This window comes from Lissotriton helveticus, chromosome 4_1, assembly GCF_964261635.1.
Source record: "Lissotriton helveticus chromosome 4_1, aLisHel1.1, whole genome shotgun sequence".
In the NCBI taxonomy this organism is placed as follows: Eukaryota; Metazoa; Chordata; class Amphibia; order Caudata; family Salamandridae; genus Lissotriton; species Lissotriton helveticus.
This window is the reverse complement of record NC_136063.1, coordinates 1271860842-1271880174: the sequence shown is the minus strand read 5'-3', so window position 1 is coordinate 1271880174 and position 19333 is coordinate 1271860842. Positions and strand designations below refer to the sequence as shown.

The window sequence follows — 19333 nt, the reverse complement described above, 5'->3', positions numbered from 1 at the left end:
TTTACGGAGCCTGGTGTAATCTTCCCCGTTTGTTTCGCTTGTTTGGATTTGCGCACAGGGACCACAAGCCGGCCCCTTTTTCTATCGGATCTCATAGTGGCGAAAGCACTTAGCACTCCTCTGCTTTCACCTTCTTTCTTTCTTACTTTCTTGCTTTCTTTACTCCTTTTATACCTCGTGTCGTGTTGTATTTTGTGTTTTGCGTTGTGGAGACTTTCAAACCGGTCCTTTTGCTTTACGGACACTTTCGAACCGGTCCTTTGAACGCCTTAGTTTCACAGCACAGCGTGTTCAGAACAAGCAGGCCCACAAGTCAGCACTGCCCCCAACTGAAATGGTTGATCCGGTTGATTCCTGATGGCTTCCTGAAGGATCCAGACCTCCCAAAAATTCTTGGTGATATTGGTCGGGTCGGGTTGGGCCGGGTCGAGGGATAGCTGGACTGCTGGAACTATTAACTGGAGCAGCCAACTGGAACTGCCAAGCTGCCGCTGAGATGGACTGGGATAGGCTGGGATAGGCTGGGATAGGCTAGGGAGCTACAACAGGGCTCTTGCTGATATCCTGCGCATTGCTGAATAGGGCTCTCCCAGTAAGGATGTGCAGAGTGTGCAGGACTCCAGCGTTTTGGTTTTGTCAGTGCTTTTTCCCCCTTTTTTTCTCTCTTTAAATAAACCTTATTCTTAGTGAAGCTGCCAGGACGTCGTCAACCTAAAAAAAAATAAGCTTAAAGCACAAATATTTTTGGGCCTCAGAAACCTTACATTGCCAATCTAGTCCCTGTCCTTCAAGAGAACTATTTTGTGTGTTGATGTGCTTCTTGTGAAATGGCATCATACAGTCATGCACAGTGAAGTTTGCCAGTGAGTGAAGTGGTCTGACCCACTGTCCCATGCTTTGTGTTGTTGTGGGCAGAAGAAAAAATGTGACTCGTCCCTGTAGGTAAAGATGTTATAAAAAAAAAATAAAAGGTCAATGTGTTATAAAAAATAAATAAAAGGTCTTTTCTAATGCCAGATCTAAAAAAATGTAAATGGAGAGCTCGGTTTGCGCAATATTTTGCACACTCAAAGTTCAACATAGTTGTAAACAAAAAGTCCATGTGCAGGAATAATTTCGAAACCCTGATTCTTAGAATCTGGATTACGAGAATGTTGTACTAGCAAAATATGTCTCGAGTGCATAGTTAGTAAGTAAGTAGGAATTGTTCATTTTTAAGTCCACAGACAAAAGCAGGTGAAAACTCCCTAGGTTGTAATTTTTTTTGTATTTCCATAGCGTTCAACTCTTAATAGGAACAAAAATATCCTTCTGTCAAAGGCAAGAGTAAGTTAACAGGTCGGGAATGAAGAGGGATTCACTCCATATTTTAATGAGGTCAGAGGAGGACTGGCACCCCTTCATGGAAAATGGTTTTCCTTTCAAATGAAAAAGGGAACATTTGCAAATGTATATTTGTATAAAAATTTGACAAGCAGAAACTTCCAAGTGGGTCAATTATATGTGAAAAGTTTAGGCTTGTGAAGTTGAGATTTCCAGGATTACTCTTTGGGCCTTTTGCTGGAAATATGCTTCAAATCTGGGAGTATTCAAGCTGGAGGCAAGTTTGGACTTTCTAATGTGTGGTTTTGTACACCTGGCCCAAAATGTGTATGTATATGTATATGTCGATCTGTCTATCTATCTATCTATCTATCTATCTATCTATCTATCTATCTATCTATCTATCTATCTATATATCAATATCCTTAAAATCAAAAGACAGGACAAATCAAGCGTTGACATCATACTGCAAATTAAACACAAAAATATGATATATATATTTTGTGTTTAATTTGCAGTATGATGTCAACACTTGATTTGTCTTGTCTTTTGATTTTAAGAATATTGAGATTATGAATGGAGTTAGAGTTGAAGAACATGGAAGAGTGAATGCACGGTGAGAGTTGAAGAAGCGTGAGAGAGAAAAAGTGGTTAAAAGTAGATAGTTAGGTGAGAAAGTGTATATTTGGTGAGATTAAGGCTAGCTAGGGCTGACATCTAACTTTGCTAAAATCAATATGGGATACGATCTAAGGATCACTGATAATGGCATTCCTTGGTGCGTCTGACAACCTGACCGCCTGGTACTACACGAGTCCGTTCAGTCTTGACTAGACATCTCCAATATTGTTGTAAAAGGGCTCTCATCCTGTCTTAGGTTTTGTCTGAACATCATATAAACTTGTATGTTCTCTGTATACCTTAAAGAAAACCCAACAAAGGCTTATTTAGGCCCTCATGGGGGGAAACACACTTCAAATTTACGTGAAAGACCCCCTCAATATCATGAGCTGTGTTTAAAAAACAAAACAAAAAAAACCGATCAGACTGTTGTTGCAGTTTGGCAGTCTATGCATAATAGAGCCTTTCCTCTTGCATTAAACTTTCCAGTCCATGTAATTGCGCTATCACGCAAAAGCATCGCCACACCCTGTTAACTGCCATCGCGGGGTACTCGCTCACAAAACTAAATACTGTAGGCCATACAAACTACCTGACCTGATCATCCATCAGAGGAAGCTCAAACACATCTATCAATCTTAAGGCAATGGCAGTGGTTATCTCTCCAGCACAAAGCTGATCAGTCTTATGTGGGACGAAATACTGATGTTTAAATTGACATGTTGTTCTCGGTTGACATTGCTTAAACTTGTGCGAAAAACTGATATTTTTTTTTTACTTGTTGGAAATATGATCTAATTGGATGGACTTTAACTTCTATTTTTGATAAGGAGCTAATTCTGTTACTTATCCATACTGTGTGAATGAACGGTTCCCAAAATATGTACTTTCCCACATTTTGAGATGTAATATACCAGCGCATGTATAGCTAGCACTTCAAGGGTTGGCTTGAATAAAAGTTAGAGAAGGCAATTTCTGTACATTTTGCTTCATCTGTTTTTGATAACATTTCAAATGTTTTTTTTTATTTTTTACTCTTTTTCGTAAACCAGAGCAGATGGTGGTTATGGTTACTGTAAAGATGAAGACCACACTGTACAAAGCACGTATATCACCCTGACTCTTATTCCGGACTACCCCCCGAACCAGGTAGATATATTTTTTACTTGTCACTGCAGAATAATATTAGTCTGATGCAGTCGTCTTGCTTTGGTTGCCTGCATTTTCTGCGTTTGTTCAATTAATATGATTTGTTCTGTGGTCTTACTGTTTAAAGTTTTATTTCAGACTGTAGATCATAACATATGAATGTGGGTATGCAATCCAATCCAGTCCAGTCTAGCCTAGTCCCCAAATGATCGTGGGTCCCAACTAAATTTTGCAAAGCGACTGATGTATTAATCAGTGACATTACAAAATGCCCATTCGCAGGGAGTCGCAAATACTCTTGGCTTATAAACTGTTATGCTGCAGAAGTCCGCAATATACACCGCCCTGTGAATGCGTCATATTGTAAGGACTGAGTCCTGCCGTGAACAGTTCCTGCGTTTACATTCACTGAATGTCGACTTGAAAGGAACCTGGGTCCCTTCAAATGAAAAAGTCGTCATTTAATTAATGACATGCAGGTTTCCAGCAATTTCATTGATCACTGCTGATCACTATGTCCCTCGCCCACCGAGCCAACAGCCGACATGGACAAGGTTGAAGATGTCCTTCGTGAAGAGCACCGCTTTAGGAGGGTTTTACCACCCCCTTTCGAGGTCTGGTAATACATCAGTGGTTTGCATCTTCAAATTTTGCTACAAATCACTGCATATCGACTCACAAAGCAGAAGTTGGGAGCCTGTTTCAAACTGCCTTTCTTTGCAATTCAGTATGGGTTACAAAGTGTCAGCGGCGGCCAGCGTGGAACAGAGGTATGGGGGCAAGGTATGGGGGCATGGGCGAGGGGCGGGACGCAGGGTAAGCGGGTGTTAACAAATTTCAATAAAAAAGTACCTTTTCGCTGCTTCCTCGCCACGCCTCTCCTCCATAATCGTCCCTCGTTCGCCTGAACAAGAAACACAGCAAGGCTTCCAGTCAGCCAATCGCAATCCTGCCTTAGCAGTGTTGATTGGTCTGAGTGCTGTGTTTCGACGCTCAAACGCTAACTGGGAGCCTGGGGATGTTCTCCATGCAGGCTGTAACTTAGGAGGGTGCCAATACGCCTCCCCTGCCCCACCCCCTCATGCAAAGCTGTGGAAGTAGGAGAAAATAAAATGATAATACCTCAAGTTATCATTTTATTTTCCCTTTATATACTGCTAAAAAGCAGTTGGGCAATGCACCATCGCCTTAGCGGAGGAGCCGCAACTGCAAAGTGCACCTTGTGAGTCTGAAATATTTTAGAAATGTAGTTTTGACTGGCAAATTACCCTTTGTGCCTTGTGACACATTGGTACGTCGTCACAAAGCCTGAGATTTAGCAAATCGCAGGATTTCACTCCAAAATAGCTTCCTTAATGTGGCTCATAATCCTTATTTGTTTTTCATGCATACATATAGGGGGGGGGGGGGCTGATAACTAGTCTGTCGTCTGTTTATGCTTTGTCATCACTGTCATACCCTTTTTCACTATACCTTTTAATCAGAAAGGGTTCCTCAGTGCATACATTTTTGAGTTTGCTTCTTTAACCATTTTTAGAGTTGCACCATTGCGATTGCATTCCAGTCTCTGCAACACTTCGGCAGAGACAGGGCAGTCAAGTGAAAGATTAAGACAAATGAGTGAGTTATGGTACAAATATGGGGTACATGTGTCTTTACGACTTTTGAACCATAGTATATTAACCTGCTTTGTTACAGGAGGGCAGGAGGGCGCGTCACTGAAGGCCCTAGCCATAGCTGCCAACCGTTCAGTTTTTGCCGGGACAGTCCCAACAAGTTGGAGACTGTCCCGGGTAATTCGATATCCCGAGACAGTCCCAGCAATGCATCTGCATTATCGTGTCTGAAACGCTGCAGCCTGTGTGTGGCAGCTGGCTGCACGTCACCTGTGGCCTGCGCATGCTGCTCCTTCAGGCTTAGGGCGCTTGTAGCTGAGCTATGCCATGGGCTTCTGGCAGTCAGCTCACTGCTCTACAACAGTGTATCTAGCTCATGATAAGATTCCATCCCTGCGTGGCTGAGGCAGCCACCTGCTGCCTGAGCAGTGCCCAATGAGACCGCTGGGTCCAGTCAGGTGGTAAGTCTGGCCGCCTGTGGTACTGCGGGGAGATGCCACGTCCTACTGGGGGAGATAAGTTGTGAGCCGGCCTCTGCTGGCTACCGGTGGCGCCGGTAGCAATCATGGTGCTCGGCCACCAGCGCTGCTGCTGCTTGCACCAGCCTGGCCGAGCCCCCATGGCCTGAAATGCCCAGCAGAGGATGGCCAAACCTCGGGGTAGTCTGGAGCCGCAGAGGCCATCAGGATGGCTGGGCCTAGCGGTAGACCCCAAGAAAGAGGTAACTTGTGATGGAAACCGTGGAGAACGAGGTCATGGGGCACCAAAAATATATTGATGCGCTGGGTGCTATCTGCTGGTCCTGAGCGAGTGAGTGAGTGAGTAATGTCTGTCACTGTGCTGTTTGAGATTGATAGTTTTGTGCAGTTGGGAAGGTGTTATCAGTCTTGACTGTATGTTTGTATGAACTTTAATAACACATTGCTTATTTTATTTAATGCAAGTGACAATCCGTGACAGTATTTTAAGTATGCAAAGTTAAAGTATGCTAATTATCTGGTTTGGGCAGAGTAGGTGGAGCTTTTGGGGCGGTGGGTGTAGTACATTTTCAAGTAAGTAATTGATAGGTGTGCTACAAAGTGTCTCCGGAATTATTTTTTAAATGTTGACAACTATGCGAGCCAGATGCCTGTCTCTGGCTCACCTCGAGGTCCTCTTGGACCCTCAACTGCAATACAAGCCAAGCTTTCACATGGCTTCTGCCTGCCCACTATTCTCTAACCTCTTGCACAAAGAATTAAAGATGAAGCATTAACTTTTAATGTAAAAGAGGAGAGGGAGAAAGAGATAACCATCTAGTTGCTGAATTGCGCAATGTGAAACCAGAAAACCTGAGATCAGCCCATGCTTGTCTTGATCAAATTGTATGATACTAGACAAATATTACCTGTTTCCTCGTTAATGCATATGAGAGGTACTTGATATCTGTGTGTTAGAAATTAGCACTGTGCAGGATGTTTGTTTTAACAGACTATAACATTGCTCCATGTATGTAAAAAATCTATGCTATGCTATGCATGATCACTAACTTGAAGCTTAGTTCACTAATGGCATTCTCTTGAGGGCGTGAGGAGGCATGATTGTTCCTAAGTTCATCTTTAAAAGCTATCACTTAAAAAAAATGTTAAAGCAGTGATTTAATCTGTTGTACTAAGGTGTAGCTCTTTTGCATACTAAAGAAATACACTTTCTGAATTTTGAAGAGACTTTGTCACATGATTTTTGTTACAAGATTTACATCTCAAACATTGTCATGGCTTGGCCCATGCTCCTAGAACCAAGTCAGACTCTCTTGCTTTGCTCTTCCTGTTAGATAATTGGCCACCCACCTCTATGCCTTCCTTACCCTTGAACCGAGTGTGGTTGTGAACTTTTCCAACCACTTAGCACTATGAGCTCATTCTGATGGATCATTTTAACCTTGTGAGTATCTTTAAGCGCCAGACTGGATTTGGAAAATTCAAGTATCCCCTCGCTATAGATCTGCTCCATGTGACCCAGATATTTTGACCCAGCATTTAACACTGGAGAGCTTCGTGGTACATGCGCCTACTAGTAAAGTAAATCTTATCACTTTCCAACCGCTCCCTGTGACAGGGATTCGAAATGAGTGAACACTTTTGGCATGTGTATGTTCTTCTTGGTCAGTCTTTCCCTTGTCCTGAGGAGGTCAGTTAATGTGAGCTATCTACAGGGTCATTAAAACAATGCAGTTTGGAACATGATGGGTGAGAGCTTATCTTTTGTCCCAGAAAACCTTCGACCTTCACTAGCCTGAACCATTGAAGATGGTTGAGATGTGGCCACATTCGTCATCTGCTCCTAGCTGAAAACCACAGATTGTCTAGGCAGGGTTATGGGAAATGGAGTGGTGCTGAGAGTGGTGGATGAGGCCCACGGGATTTTACGGGGACATCAGGCGTCCTAAATGCACATGCATTTTGACCGCTAACACCTGGTTGTTGAAAAGAGGGACACAGCCCTGAAACGTTTTAAAGAATGCTGAGCCTTGGAATATTTTCAGGGCCTCTAAGCTCTTTTGTGGCAATCCGCACAACATTTTTTATAACCTTTTATGGGATATGCCAGGTGCTTGGTGTATCGAAAGTGCCAGCACCCGCTTCCCGCACAACAGGCTTCCCAGCCCTTGTGAGGTCAGGGCTGTGGATCTGATAAACAACGGCATGGTCATCGGGGATAGCGTTCCTACCAATCTACTGCCTCTTTAGCAGCAATCAAAAAGCCTCTTTAGTGTGCCTTTGTCAGACCACAGCCATCTAGTTGGAGGGATGATCAGTCACTTCTTGCAGGGGTGGACACTTCACATGTGATAAATGAGTCATGCAGATTGTCCAATGGAGTTACGCTCTGCTGTTCATTTTCGTCCAACCACACCAGCCACCTATAGGGGAACGCCTATTGGAGGACCACCTGTCTGTTTAGTACAAGCTGTTTTGGTCAAAAAAGCCATAGAGAAGGTGCTGGCCTCTGAAGAGAGTGTAACAGGGGTTATTCCTGCGACATCCTCATGCCAAAAAAGTACGGAGGCACCCACCCTATCCTGGATTTTTGCCCTCTCAACACCTTCCTGTGTAAAGAAAAAAATCAAGCTGCTCACCACGTCCCAGGTTTTATCTGACCTGGATCTCGGTGACTGAATGGCGGTGCTGGGTGTTCACAAAGGTGATGGTGGTGGTTACGGCTTATCTTCGGAGGATCAGGGTACCAGTTTCCCTCTACCTCAACAGCTGTAGGTGGACTCGCCACAGTCAGTCGCGAACCATCTCCAGATGACAGCAAACCATAGACATCATTTGGGTTCTCCATCAACCTGCTGAAGTCACACCTGACTCCTTCGCAGAAGCACCCCTTCATAGGAGCCATCCTGGATAAAGTGCGCTTTTGAGCTTACCTCTGTACTAACGTATACAGGACATTCTCGCTATGATCGAGATGTTTCAACTTCTGTTCTGGGTCACAGTGAGGGTGTGATGGATTTCCCAGAGAGCTCTCTTTCGAAGACTCATTCAGCATAGAATGAAGTATGAGAATTCTGAATGCCTTCCTGCTGCTTCTTCTCCTGCCTTAAGTACTGAAGAAAATCAGGAATGACCAGGGCAAAGTCATCCCAATGGGCAAGGAGAGTGTGTTACCTTTAACTGAGCATTTGGCCTCTGATCAGGCTTCCCATGACTGATAATCTCCTCTCAATGCACGAGTTGCAGATTCTTGTACCCAGACCTGCGCACTCTGCACCTACGTTCGCAGAGTTAGAGTGATGGCAACTGAGTTCTTTTGACATCCCACCCCAGGTTGTTAATGTGATCCGGGCTGTTCGTTACCCTTCCACATAATCTGTATATGCATGGTGCTGGGACAAGTTTGTGGTGCGGTACCTGCATTTAGACCTGATGCAGGCAAAACTATTGGATGTATTGTTGTTCGCTTTGTTTTTGGCCCAGCAAGGCCTTGCTCTGGGCATAGTTAAAGGTTACCTTTCAGCATTGTATATTTGGTGCACCAAAAATCCTTATTCAGATAACTGGGTCTGATGTGATTTCTAAAAGGTTTGCAACAGATTTCTGCCAATGCCGTTTGTAATTACACAGTGGGACCTACATTTAGACCTCACCTTTCTGATGTGTACCCCTTTTGAACCAATGCAGTTGTTAATTGTATGTACTCACCTTAAAAATGGTCTTAATGATCATGATAACCTCCTCACATCTAGTGAGTGAACTTCCGACCTTTTAGTCAAGCCACCTTATGCCACCGTTTTCCCGGGCAGAAGGAATAGAGCTAGAGCTATGTTCCTACGGAAGGTGATGATGCTTTTTCCCAGCAGACATGCCAAGACTGCTGTCTTTCTTTGCTGTGCCTTATTCCTCAAAAGAGGAAGAGAAAACCCATTGTCTGGGTCCCAAGCAAGCACTCGACTTTTATGTTGATCGTACCAAGTAACATTGGGTGGACAATCGGCTCTTTGGGTATTTTGTAGGGCAAAAAAGGAGAACACAGTGCAAAAATAGACCATCTCTCAATGGATAGTTCTCTGCATTAAGATCTGCTGTGCACTGGCTAAGAAGCTGCCTCCAGAATGCCTTTGGGCTCATTTCCACTAGATCTGAAGCTGCTACCACTACATTGGCATGCAAAGGTCCTGTCCTGGATCTTTGTCAGGCAGTTTTGTGGGCATTGGTCCACATGTTCAAGAAACACAGATGCCTTGACAGTCAGATTTGTCGAGTTGGTCAATCTTGATCCCGCAGGACTTTTTAGTTTGAGCCATTCCACTGACCCAACGACTCAACACCTTATCTATTCATGAGGTAACTCTACGGTTTGTATTCATCAGAAGAACAAGTTACTTACTTTCAGTAGCAATCTTTCTGGTGGATACTGTAACCTCAGATTCCTCACCGCCCTCCCATGTCGGTCTGTGGCATGGTCTTTTCCGTCTGAAAGGCAGGGCCGGACTGGCACCGGGCAATCCCCCGGTGCGTCGCAAGCGTGGGGGTCGGTTTTGTTACAGTGCCGTCTATGCAGCATAGCTGCAAAATCGGCCCTGTAACAAAATCGGCCGAAAACCGGCCCACTAAAGAGCTCGGTCACACCCCCAACATTAACACCCCCCGGGTGGGGGCCGGTTTTGTTACAGGGCTGTCTATGCAGCATAGCTGCAAAATCGGCCGAAAACCGGCCCCGGCAATGAGCTTGGCAGCACCCCCAACATTAACGAGACCCAGTTTGGCGCCTAGGGATATTCACAAGGTTGGGAATCTTTGGTTAGAGTATCCACCGTAGAGGTTGTTATCAAAGGTAAGTAACTTGTATTTTAATTCTAAGTTTTGTGATGTGCACGGTATACACTCTTACAATACACATCATACACAGTGTGCTCCCTTTTCTAGTCCCCATTCCTTTTGAAGGAGAACACCATGTGAACATTCAAATAATATCTTAACATCAAAGCTGGACAGGTCTTTTATTCCACTGGGCATTTCCCTGGTGTGTAGGAGCCCCTGGAGGTCGGGTTTGAAAGCCCAGGGCTCTCTCTATCCCCAGCCTCTAAGGTTGACTGCTATAGGCACAGGGACCCTGCAGCAGAGAGAGAAGGAGGGGAAGGTAGACCGAAAGCGATCAGAGAGGGAGAGAGAATGGATGGATGGAAAGAGAGCGATGGATAGCATAAGGAGGCAAAGGCAGTGAGGCTGGCTTGAGCATTTTTGTCAGGGCTGCTTTTGTTTCCCCCAGTCCTGGCATGCCCGAAGGACCTTGTCCAGGTCGCACAAATTGGTCAGTGATGTGCAAGCACTTTACTTCCGTTCAGATAAAATGTTACTCGTATTCATTGCTTCTGCAGAGATGTGTAGTCAGATTTCATATCCGCCATATATACACATAACATACAATCCTACCTTCCTAAAACACGCCCCGTTCTTTCGATATCACACATTCCATCTTCCGTATCAATCGACCCTTTAAAGTGAGTTAAGTAAAAGGCATAAATTGTTGTTCAGGGTTTTGTAATACTTTACGGCCGGTTTTATAGCTAAAAAATTACACTTAACAATAAATATGATGTTGAATTTATATATCGAGCCTCTTTTCCTTTGATGTGGCATAGCAAATCTAATTTCTACGGAGTTGTAAAGAAAATTCATTATAACGGCCTTCGTTGCAAGAAATGGCTTCATTGTGATTAGTTACGCTGATAGTAAAACAAGCTTTTTAAAAATGGCACAAGATACATGGCTGGGATTTCATGTGTCTGCTTTTAATGGGGTAAAATGGATGCTTCTAACAACTTTGCGGGTCTTTTTTCTTACCTGGCACCTTTTTGTCTGCAGAAATTCATGATCCAATAAAACCATCATAGATTAAAATTTTAGAATAAGAAATATTTTCATGGGTAATATTTTAATTTATTTCTTTGCTCTTATTACTTATGTTAATATATTTTGCAGTTGTAAATAAGAGTAACCGTTAGTCTCTTTAGGTTAAGACATACGTCCAGTTGCAAAAGATCTTCTTATTTTTGTTACAAAAAGCCGAAAATGTATGCCAGTAGAGATTCGATCCATTTTGACAAAACAGTGGTCAAAAGTGAGCCTTTTTTAAAATATCTTTAACGCTCATAACGATACTCAAATACTTTTTCCTCCTCATATGCACTGATTTTCATTTATGAATCCTAGAAGGCAAATTTGTGCCTTAAATGCAACCCGAGGTGATAATATCGGGTGTCTGTAACACTGTGGGTACACTTGAACTGTAATCTCCTTTAACACACTAGAGTTGAGTGCTCTAGCAAAATTAAGGACACATGGAAACATTGTGCCATGTTGCTGTGGGAGTACTTTGTCACTGTCTGTGCAGACAGTATCGCGTCACGTCTGTATCATGGTATGTCAATAAGGAACCACCGTACCAATCTGCCTGTGCAGGCAATAAATCTAAATATTACGGTAGCATTTGCAAAAGTGTCAAATCAGAATCAAGCACTTACCCATTCACTAAGGCCCACTACGGAAAACACGCTGCTGACCTACAGTTAGTCCAAAAATATCCCACATCAGTAGGATCAAGGCTCAGAGGAAGAATTCCGTACCTGAGCTGACAGAACAGGGTTTGTGGAGGGTCCAGCAGCAAACTTAGTATGCGAAGACAACTAATGACACAAAACGATCGAGCAACTTCTAGTGTCAATAGAGTCAACCGACAGACTCAGTTGGACTCTTAGTTGTGGTATCGTGAGTAAGTCGCCTCTCCTCCTTCAAAGCCACAGTACTGTGTCCATCTCCTTTCGTGGTGCCTGAGATGACAAGATCAGGCTATAGAGATCGGCAATTCGAGTGTCTTGCAACGGTCCATGCCAACTCTTTATTCGTTAATGCTTGGGGCTTCTGGGTTTCTCCAGTTCTGTGCAAGAACTTGCTTTTCCAGGACATTCCTAAGCGTTTTTCCATCTTTTGAGTCTCAACTCAGACTATTTAGTAATGCTATTTGTGGGGAAAATGTGAGTATTGATCCATTGTGATGGAAACTTCTACTTGTAAATACCTAACCTCACAAATCTCCTGAGGTGCCAGACTGGATCTGGAAATGTTGGCATGGCTATCCTGCGCCATTACTGAGACTTCACCCAAACTAGTTTGTAAATGCTACTTGCAAACCTTTTCTCACGTCTTTCTACCACATGTTTAATATGGGATAAGGCACTGCTACATCCAGTTTAGAGCTCTTTTTGGGCATCACGTACGACGCACACACTCCAGTATTAGATGACACAGTCCCCAGCTCCCTTCTCAAATGCATACTGCAGAAAGAGCTTTGGGACTTAAAGAAGTATGAAAGCACCGTAGAACTGATGATCTGTAATATAGAAAATCACTCCACAGGCAGGTTTTATTATTTGATCGTAGATAGGTGGCCCCAATCCATCCTACAAAGCTTCAACAACAAAGCCATGGTTCAAGAGGAAACGCATATCCGCGTGGAGAATCTGAACCTATGAAGTAACTTAAATAAACATAAAATGCTTTCGTCCCCAGAATCTACTCTGCTTCCTGTCCCTTTGAAGGATCATATGATGGAAACTTTTTTTAATCTCTTCAAATCATTGAAAAAGTATAAAATGGTGCTCAAGAGTCAGAGCTGCTTTTTCTATGGATCATCCTCCTTTTGATTCTCTAGTTGTAGTGCTGAGACACTGACTTTGATCAGCCCCCCCCCCCCCCCGTGGGCATCCTGCACAAAATGAGTTCAAGACACTTTAGAAAAAGTTTCTGAAATGTGGGTGGTTCAGCCTCAGCAGGACATGTCCTAAAATAAGAAGTGGGAGGACTAACCAAGTTAGGCAGTGTGTAAGTGACATCATGGCGATGACATCACAGCTTGACATCACAACTTGACATCACAACACTACACAAGGAGTGACATCAGATCTTAACACCACACAAAAATGTTTCGCAAGTCCATCATTAGCACATTTTAGTGCATTATGAGATTTAACACATAAGAGTTTGCGTCTGGGTTGTGCCCAAAAAATTACGCATCCGCACGCAAAATGTGGGCCTCAACTTGCACATTTATTTTGTAAAAACTCTGCCACAAAGAAATTGACAACAAGTAGAAATGTGGCAGTAAATATACTCTGTTTAATTGGTTGAAAGGTCTGCATTTTTAAATACCTTATGGGGTTAAGGCACCTGCTGCAGAGATCTTTGTGTGCCCAGTGAATCCCAAGGAACAATAATAATGGTAAGGTAATTTTGGAGGGTAACGCGTTTGCTGGAGATATGTGTTTTCTCTATTCCCAGTTTTGAATCAAAGTAGCATTGTGGTTTGATGTGTCTCCTGCAAAGCACATCATGTAACATGCAGATGACAGCTTTTTATTATATGTAGCTAGGTAAGTGGATTACTATTTTTAACACAGAGATTATTTTGTTCCTTGCAGTTCATAAATTCTAATATAGCCCAGCGAGCTATGAAGGACATGTGACTCCCACACCTCACTGTTTTATGTAGTACATCCTGTGCATTGATTTATAAAGTGATATGATGTATTGTCGATGTATAATGTGCATGTGTGATATAAAGCACTCTGACACCCTACATTGAGATGATTATTGCCTATATAAAATAAAATTATGGTATTTAGAATATTATTTGTGTAAATACTGGGACAGACCAGCACAAAGTGAAAGCATGTCTCTCTCAAGTACTTGTCAAGAGGTAACAAGCTGTGTGCCTTTGTTTCCCCTCCCTTGCGACTAGATGTGAGCTCAGATTGCTCTCAACTAGGATAGTGGACCAACGGAGGTCTTCTGGCCGCCTAAACTGGGCCTTTGTTATAGGCCCAGCTGGAGTCTGAAATAAGATGGACCCCACACCGCGATAGACTCCTCACCGACTGCACGTTGCTGCTCTGAAAGAAAGCAGGCAAGGTGCCGGCATGCTGCTTGATGTGTCCCGGTGCCTGACAATTACACCGGGACAATTTCAGCATATTTCAGTGAGGCTCACTTCTTGCACGGTGGACGGCGTCCACCCTGTGAAAATAGTGGGTGGGCGTTGTGTACTCGTGTGTACCCCCGTGAACCTCAGTGAGTAATAGGAGACCAAGTTCACTGGTTCGCTGCTGGCATCCTTTGTAAACCAATGGCAGTGCAACGCTTGTGGTAGATTGTTTTAGTACTTTTACAAAATCTGGCTGTGGCTTCCTGAGAATAGCTACCTTCTTCCTTCATCAATCACTGCTTGGCCTGCTTGAGCCACAGAAGGTTAAATGGGCCTGAGGTACAGTTCAGGGACCGTGTCTCTGTCCTACATGAAGTAGATTGTTACATTATCTGGGTGATTAGTCTGTATTCTATTGTTCTTGGCTCTTCCCGGAGCTAGGGGAGGCTGAATGAACCTGTGGAGGGAATGTCACCTTTAAAAAAAAAAAAAAATATGGAGGAATGGGAGTAGTTCACGCGGGACAAAGCTGACATAGGGCTTTGCCTCCGATATATCATAATACCCTTTTGCTACCAAAGACTGCTACTAAGTATGAGGACTACCAAATTATTTTTCCTACAAATGACCTTGCTTTTTAATTACACTCTTTATTATAAATGCCTATAACACTTAAAGGGATGGCTTGTAAGAGTCACTGGAATCACTTAAATGACTTGTTACGGTCTTGATTTCTGTGGAGATTAACTCACAATAGGTTTTCATTTTAATGCCCCAATCTAACATTTTTATTTGAACAAGACATCACTCAAGTAAACTTGAGGATGTGAGGGTATTGCTGAGGCTATTCTCTGACATACTAAAATAATAAGAATGGACACTACGTCCTGTTAATAGTTTTGTTTGAAATAATGCCGATGAATGGCTGCTTATTGGGAGGCCAGCTTGCTGTTGTGAATTAATACGGTGAGGTACAAAATATCCGAAGTTTGCTTTCATGGTGTAAAGTAACCATGATACCCATTGCGACTTGAGATTTAACAACGCATAGACGTTTGTTTTGTTTGTGTTGCTGTTACCAATTGTGCTTTTCTTCCCTTATGCACTATGTAAAGCGCTTTGTTACCCTACATTGGGTCTGATTCGCGCTATAGAAAACTCTAAAAATAAAAAATAAATAAAAATAAAACTATCTGAACGCATTTGGAATTAGTGGCCACATTTCATGCTCCGTAGTCTACACCAGTCGCTGCTGGTGAACTTTAAAAGTGGTGGGCGCAAGGATCAAACCATGAATTCGCTAGAGTGAGTGCAGTGACCAATCACAAACAATTCAAGGAAAGTTTGAGGGTGTTCTCACACAAGAATTTAAGGAATGGGGTAAAATTGTGCATTATCCAGTACGATTTCCTCAATAAATAGACAAAAAAGCAATATTAGTGGTATTTATAAAGAAACGCTCATTAAATATTTTAGCGAATGTCTGATTTGCCAAGCAAGGCGGACTCCCCGCATTAAGTTGGTATATAGAACGAGGCTGAAATTCAACCTTTTTTAAGAATACCCGTCATTTACTCATTCTGAAGGTAACCGGTGCTTGTCCAGCACTAAATGATGGCCTTGATGTAAAGGGCATAAAGCAGCTGTTGTCACTTCACATTTCATCCTCCACAGATAGATCGCTTTACTTGTCACTGTTCGATAAACGGAGAAAGGCCAGGCATTTTCATTTTCCTTTTTTATTTAATAAATTGTGACTATGTTGAAAAAGCAAGGTGCTGCAAAAAAAAAAAAAAAAAAAGTATGCAATACCAAGCCCTAGAATTACATGCGAGAGACAGAGGACTAGCATCTTGTATGAGGGTAAATTAGCTTCTACTTTGGAAGGCTTGGTAAAAGCTGAGTGCATATGGAAGGAAAACACTTCTTTGGCAATCGATTGGCAACACAATCTGAATAGAACGCCACATGCCCCTGCCGAGCCAACTGCGCACACCTCGGAAATGTCCAATGTAATGTCATCTTAAGGCTCTAACACCCTCTGTTGGCCTCACCATCACTCCACCAGCAGGGCTTCCGCAGGCAAGCATGTGTCTGAGACTTTCCTGCACTCCGAGCATCGGGGTATGGGGTTGGATGTCTGGCCATGACCACCTGAAGGGATACTGTGCCCGTGGCGGAAGTTGAGGCTTGTGTGTTGTCTTATGTGAGTACTAGCAAGGTGATTGGAGGAACAGTCGAAAGTGAAATACTCTGTCACAGGCACATTGCAAAACCCGAGCCCTGCCCTGGGCAATACATACAAGGCCCTCTTCCCCTCACAGACACAAACAGTGACAGGCATACACACAAAGGGACATCCTTGCAGCAGTCAATAGTCTTTAATTTAACTTCTCTCTTTCGCAGCTGGGGCTCATCAAGTTAGTCAACTTCTTCATCTAACCATTGCAGTTGTTATGCTTCACTTACTCAATGTGCCTGCACCACAACACAGTCATTCACTATACAGGAGTTGTACGGTGACAGACTATAATGTAGCGCCACCTGCAATGTCCATTACATTTACAGTATGAAAATGGGGCCTAGGCAATGCAAGGGTGCCCTGGCTATGTTGCTTAGAATAGTAGCATGTTGAAGAGTCTTCTCCAGGAGCCAGGCTCCAAGAGTCGCAGCACGGGTGCACTAGGTTTCTAAAATGGAGCCAGGGATCGCTACACACTCTGTCGCTGTGCTCACCTCTGTTCAGGGTTTCCCCATGGAGCTCAACTTTCTTCCGGCTTCTACCTGCGTGCTGATATTTTTTAGATCAAGCCTCTGCTAAAGACCTATTATAAACTTTCTGTGGGCTTACGGTCAGCACACTGCTTACCTTTGATTATCTGTATTATCACTCTAATTTGCCCGCCTCTTTTTCAATGACTTTCCTTCCTCTTCTTGTGTTTGTCCCTCCCCTTGAGCGTAGCTTCATAATGATTCTTTTGGTAGGTTGACTTGTATTCTCCCACTGCTCATATTTAGGGAGCTACTTTTCTCTTTTCCACTCAGAACTCCATGAGAGGCCATGTGTTTTCTAGTTCTCTCCCTTGTGTGCTGCTTCTCCCCTCAATTAAATGCCCCTATGCTGCGTTGCTCCCCACTTTGCCTGCTTGTGTGTAAAACCACAACAACAAGGATATTTTGCTGGGGTATAACTGAAGAGTAGACATTATGGGTTACTTTTGTTCTGTCTACTGTAGACCAGATATTGCGTGAAACGACAAGTTTTGGCACACTCAGGCTTTTACCTGCACGGGGGGGGAGGGGGGGAGAGGGTAGGGTCATCGGTTGCTCTCACTCTGCTGGCTTCTCAGGCAGAAAGTGTAATAAGCATGACAAGTCTCATAGATGGCCAAAATTCTGCTTCCTGTGCTGTTACAAAAGTCCCAATTGTTGAATCCTGTAGAAAGTAAATTTGGCCTTGGCAAGCGTTTTCCTTTGTATTCTGATACTTCCTTATTCTTTTAAATTCTGTTTCCCGAGTGCAAAGTATTCGAAAGCAAATCATCCCATTCACGAAGTTAACATTTTTTTATTCAATTTAGAGTTCTGAGGTATTGTAAGGTACGTGTTTGTTTGTTTCTTCCCTCTAAATTTGTAAACAATAATTCACAAACCATCATTGACTAAGCCAACAACTCGACACACCCATCATAAAGGTGAGAACTATTGGCTCATTACACCATACAGTGCTCTTTACATGCACCTGAAAGCCTGGGGAAGTGAAACAATGCCCTAATGAGATACAGGGTTCCAGGGAATGATGCACACAAGTCCAAAGGTAGTGCCTGGAGAAGTCCAGATCCCCCATCTCTTGTTATTTTAAAAACACCACCTCTGCCACGCCTGTATTTTACCAGTCATCCCCCAGAGTTGGCTAAATGAGAAATGAAACTCTGCCTTTCCAGTTTTCAGTGTCCTGTTTGATGTCGGGCACAATACATTGTTTTACTGTTTTTAATGCATTAGTTATGCAGTACTAAACAACACTTGCCATGAAGGTTTTCTTGGTACTTGTTAAACTAGTGGCATTTGTAGAGCGCATTGCGACCCGTAGGCATCCCAGCGCTGGTTGTTCGACATTGACTATGAAGTATGCTCCGTCAGAGGTTAGCTCACGCATAACCAGGTTTTAAGGAGTTTTCAGAAGGACAATTCATTGTCCACTGCCCGCATGGTCTGGGGAAGAGAGTTCCAGAGTTTGGCTCCATTGAAGCAAAATGATCGTCCTCCACTTCTTGCTCTTCTAATAGAGGGAACACAAGCAAATCGCTTGATGGAGTATCCAAGAGCTCTCTTGGGGGTGTAAGGGGCAATGAGCTGCTGAGAGATGGGAGGGCTTTGAGTTAGAAGGGCTCTATGTGCTATGCACAGAGCCTTGAATTTGATCTGCCAGGTCTTGCCGGACTCTGCTGTGTCTGGGAATATTTAGCAAGGTGCTTGCTGATGTGTTCTGCACGACTTGCGGTTTCCTGATGACTGCTTTGGGCGCACCAGGTACAGCGTCTTCCCTTAGTCCAGGGGGAACGGATCAGTGCCTGGACTACAAGCCTCCTGTAGAACTGGGGGTGCAGGTGAAGTACTTTGTGTAGCATTCAGAGGATACCCTAACAAGAGGCAGAAAGTTTAGTAGCCTTTAGTAGGTTTTGTCCAACCATACCCCTAAACTTTTTCTATTGATTTGCAGACTCAACCGAGGGACTGTTGGGGGTTTGGATTGTTCTCTAGGATTATACGTTCGGTCTTGTTTCAATTCAGCTTGACGCATGGCTTGTCCATCCTGCTTACTACTGTCTTCAGACATGGTCCCAGAGTGGGGGCTGCGGGTTCCCGGTCTTACAAAATATATTACTGTTTTGGGCCATAAATAAGGGTCCCTTTGACTGCAAATCATAGATTGGTGTATTAGTGGACGAGGCGTGACAGGAAAGTTATAGCGAGAAAACCATAGAACTAAAGTGTAAATTTCAAAATGCTTCAATGTTGGATGCAAAATGGACGTCACACAATCATGATTAAGTCCTGATTTTGTTAAGTAAACAGAGGAGCAAAAATGGCTCTTTTTTAATGAACAGCTGGGCCGTCTGCACAGAACTGCCTTGCAGAACGGGTTTAAATTAACA

The 19333-nt window shown here is 43.4% G+C and overlaps 1 protein-coding gene across 2 annotated transcripts in view; it reads left to right on the top strand.

Moving 5' to 3' along the window:
- The window catches only part of ZNF407 (zinc finger protein 407), a 1826025-nt gene that overhangs the window by 73419 nt on the left and 1733273 nt on the right, over window positions 1-19333 (top strand). Inside the window, exon 2 of one of the 2 annotated variants that reach the window (XM_078687829.1) lies at window positions 2997-3093. The gene's annotated coding sequence lies outside the window, so the exon portion shown is untranslated. The remainder of the gene's footprint in view (window positions 1-2996; window positions 3094-19333) is intronic. The other variant, XM_078687830.1, reaches the window with a different exon arrangement.